Here is a 4539-nt window from a genome sequence, read left to right as displayed (position 1 = left end):
TGAAGTGCGAATAAACATCTTAGACAGGAACAAGCATGTTTGAATGGAAAGCAGAAATAATTGCATTAATTCATCGAGACGCTACAGAGATCCTCACCCCTAACAATGGAGTTTAGAGACTCATGCCGTCAAAGTGTATAAATTTCAGATCTAAAAAATGTCATGAGATCCAAAATAAGTCTCTAAAAGTTGTTTAAATACTAAACTAGTAACCTAGGTTTACAGAAAATGAGTAAACTAAGATAATTGGTGCATAAATCTACTTCTAGGGCCCACTTGGTGTGTGCTAGGGCTGAGACTTAAGCTTCTCACGTGCCTGGGCTGTTTCTGGAGTTGAACGCCAGGTTGTAACCTGTTTCCGGCGTTGAACTCCAACTTGCAACCTGTATTTTGGCGCTGAACGCCATTTTACGTCGTCTATCTTCATGCAAAGTACGGACTATTATATATTGATGGAAAGCACTAGATGCCTACTTTCTATCCCAATTTAGAGCGCGCCAATTGGAGTTCTGTAGCTCCCAAAAATCCATTCCGAGTGCAGGGAGGTCAGAATCCAACAGCATCAGCAGTCCTTTTTCAGCCTAAATCAGATTTTTGCTCAGCTCCCTTAATTTCAGTCAGAAAATACCTGAAATTATAGAAAAACACACAAACTCATAGTAAAGTCCATAAATATGAATTTTGCCTAAAAACTAATAAAATTCTTTTAAAAACTAATTAAAACATGCTAAAATCTACATGAAATTACCCCCAAAAAGCGTATAAAATATCCGCTCATCACAACACCAAACTTAAACTATTGCTTGTCCCCAAGCAACTAGATAAATAAAATAGGATAAAAAGAAATTAAGAAGCAATAATATCTCAGAGTTTTAAGTGAAGCTCAGATTTTAATTTAGATGAGCAGGGCTAGTAGCTTTTTGTTTCTGAACAGTTTTGACATCTCACTTTATCCTTTGAAATTCAGAATGATTGGCATCCATAGGAACTCAGAATTCAGATAGTATTATTGATTCTTGAACACATCTACTTTATGAGTCTTGGCCGTGGCCCTAAGCACTTTGTTTTCCAGTATTACCACCGGATACATAAATGCCACAGACACATAATTGGGTGAACCTTTTCAGATTGTAACTTAGCTTTGCTAAAGTCCCCAATTAGAGGTGTCCAGAGTTCTTAAGCACATTCTTTTGCCTTGGATTACGACTTTAACCACTCAGTCTCAAGCTTTTCACTTGGACCTGCATGCCACAAGCACATGGTTAGGGACAGCTTGATTTAGCCGCTTAGGCTAGGATTTACTTCCTTGGGCCCTCCTATCCACTGATGCTCAAAGCCTTGGATCCTTTTCACCCTTGCCTTTTGGTTTTAAGGGCTATTGGCTTTTTCTTTTTCTTGATCCAATGATTCCTTGTAAATTTTTTTCACTGCTTTTTCTTGCTTCAAGAATTAAATTCATGATTTTTCAGATCAGCAATAATATTTTTCGTGTTCCTCATTCTTTCAAGAGCCAATAATTTTAGCATTCATAAAATTCAAGATAAAAAATATGCACTGTTCAAGCATTCATTCAGAAGACAAACAGTATTGCCACCACATATAATTAATTATAATTTTTCTTATTAAGAACTCGAAAGATATAAATTACCTCTTTATTCTAAAAATCTACTATTTTTTTCATGTTTGATGATGATGAGAAAAATAAATTATAACTTAATTGAAAATAAAATCAAAATAGATATACTAATCAAAATAGAGTTTTGCTCAAGTCCCTCAATTTCAGCCAGAAATTACCTGAAATTACAGAAAAACACACAAACTCATAGTAAAGTCCATAAATGTGAATTTAACATAAAAACTAATGAAAACATCCCTAAAAGTAGCTTGAACTTACTAAAAACTACCTAAAAACAATGCCAAAAAGCGTATAAATTATCTGCTCATCACAACACCAAACTTAAATTGTTGCTTGTCCCCAAGCAACTGAAAATCAAATAGGATAAAAAGAAGAGAATATACTACAAATTCCAAAATATCAATGAATATTAATTCTAATTAGATGAGCGGGACTTGTAGCTTTTTGCTTCTGAACAGTTTTGGCATCTCACTTTTTCCTTTGATGTTTAGAATGATTGGCATCTCTAGGAACTTAGAATTTCAGATAATGTTATTAATTCTCCTAGTTAAGTATGTTGATTCTTGAACACAGCTACTTTTATGAGTCTTGGCCGTGGCCCTAAGCACTTTGTTTTCCAGTATTACCACCGGATACATAAATGCCACAGACACATGACTGGGTGAACCTTTTCAGATTGTGACTCAGCTTTGCTAGAGTCCCCAGTTAGAGGTGTCCAGAGCTCTTAAGCACACGCTTTTGCTTTGGATCTCGACTTTAACCACTCAGTCTCAAGCTTTTCACTTGGACCTGCATGACACAAGCACATGTTTAGGGACAGCTTGATTTAGCCGCTTAGGCCTGGATTTTATTTCCTTGGGCCCTCCTATCCATTGATGCTCAAAGCCTTGGATCCTATTTACCCTTGCCTTTTGGTTTTAAGGGCTATTGGCTTTTTCTGCTTGCTCTTTCTTTTTCTTTCTATTTTTTTTTGCCATTTTTTTTCGCAAGCTTTTTACTTTTCACTGCTTTTTCTTCCTTCAAGAATCAATTTTCATGATTTTTCAGATTGTCAATAACATTTCTCTTTGTTCATCATTCTTTAAGAGCCAACAGTTTTAACATTCATAAACAACAAGATAAAAAATATGCACTATTCAAGCATTCATTCAGAAAACAAAAAGTATTGTCACCACATCAATATAATTGAACTAAATTCAAGGATAAATTCGAAATTTATGTACTTCTTGTTCTTTTGATTAAAAACATTTTTCATTTAAGAGAGGTGAAGGATTAATGGAATTATTCATAACTTTAAGACATAGTTACTAAACACTAATGATCATGAAGTAGAGACACAAAACATAAATGAACACAACATAAAAACCAAAAAGCAGAAAGAAATAAGAACAAGGAATGAATCCACCTTAGTGGCGTCTTCTTCTTGAAGGACCAACAATGTCCTTAAGCTCTTTTATGTCCCTTCCTTGCCTTTGTTGTTCCTCCCTCATTGCTCTTTGATCTTCTCTTATTTCATGGAGAATGATGGAGTGCTCATGATGTTCCACCCTTAATTGTTCCACATTGTAGCTCAAATCTTTTAAGGAAGTGTTGAGTTGTTCCCAATAGTTGTTGGGAGGAAAGTGCATCCCTTGAGGCATCTCAAGGATTTCTTGATGATGAGCTTCCTCATGCAACTCTTGAGATCCGTGGAGGGTCTCTCTTGCTTGCTCCATCCTCTTCTTGGTGATGGGCTTATCCTCTTCAATGGAGATGTCTCCTTCTATGATAACTCCAGCTGAGTAACATGGATGGCAAATAAGGTGAGGAAAAGCTAGCCTTGCCATGGTGGAGGGCTTTTCGGCTATTTTGTAGATTTCATTGGAGATGACTTCATGAACTTCTACTTCCTCTCCAATCATGATGCTATGTATCATGATGGCCCGATCCACAGTAACGTCAGATCGGTTGCTAGTGGGAATGATGGAGCGTTGAATGAACTCCAACCATCCTCTAGCCACAGGCTTGAGGTCCAGTCTTCTTAGTTGAAGTGGCTTGCCTTTGGAGTCTCTTTTCCATTGAACTCCTTCCACACATATGTCCATTAGGACTTGGTCCAACCTTTGATTAAAGTTGACCCTTCTAGTGTAGGGGCGTACATCTCCTTGCATCATGGGCAAGTGGAACACCAACCTCACATTCTCCGGACTAAAATCTAAGTATTTCCCCCGAACCATTGTGAGATAATTCTTTGGACTCGGGTTCATACTTTGATCATGGTTCCTAGTGATCCATGCATTGGCATAGAACTCTTGAACCATTAAGATTCTGACTTGTTGCATGGGGTTAGTTAGGACTTCCCAACCTCTCCTTCGGATCTCATGTCAGATCTCCGGATACTCATTTTTCTTGAGCTTGAAAGGGACCTCAGGGATCACCTTCTTCTTTGCCATAACATCATAGAAGTGGTCCTGATGGCTTTTGGAGATGAATCTTTCCATCTCCCATGACTCGGAGGTGGAAGCTTTTGTCTTCCCTTTTCCTTTTCTAGAGGATTCTCCGGCCTTAGGTGCCATTGATGGTGATGGAAAAACAAAAAGCTTATGCTTTTACCACACCAAACTTAAAATATTGCTCGCCCTCGAGCAAGAGAAGAAAAAAGAGAAGAAGAAGAAGAAGAAAATATGGATGAGAGTGAGGGATGGTGTTTCAGCCATGGTGTAGAAGAGGGGATTTGTATTGTGTGAAAATGAAGTAGAATGGAAGGGTATATATAGGGAAAGGGGAGAGGGTAGGTTCGGCCATGTAGGGTGGGTTTGGGTGGGAAAGTGTTTTTGAATTTTGAAGGTAGGTGGGGTTTATGCGGAAGAGTGGATGGATGTGAGTGGTGAAGGGGGTAATTAGGAAGAGAGATTGAAGTTGTT

The sequence above is a fragment of the Arachis hypogaea genome, chromosome 1, assembly GCF_003086295.3.
Source record: "Arachis hypogaea cultivar Tifrunner chromosome 1, arahy.Tifrunner.gnm2.J5K5, whole genome shotgun sequence".
Taxonomy (NCBI): Eukaryota; Viridiplantae; Streptophyta; class Magnoliopsida; order Fabales; family Fabaceae; genus Arachis; species Arachis hypogaea.
This window is presented reverse-complemented; position numbering follows the sequence as displayed.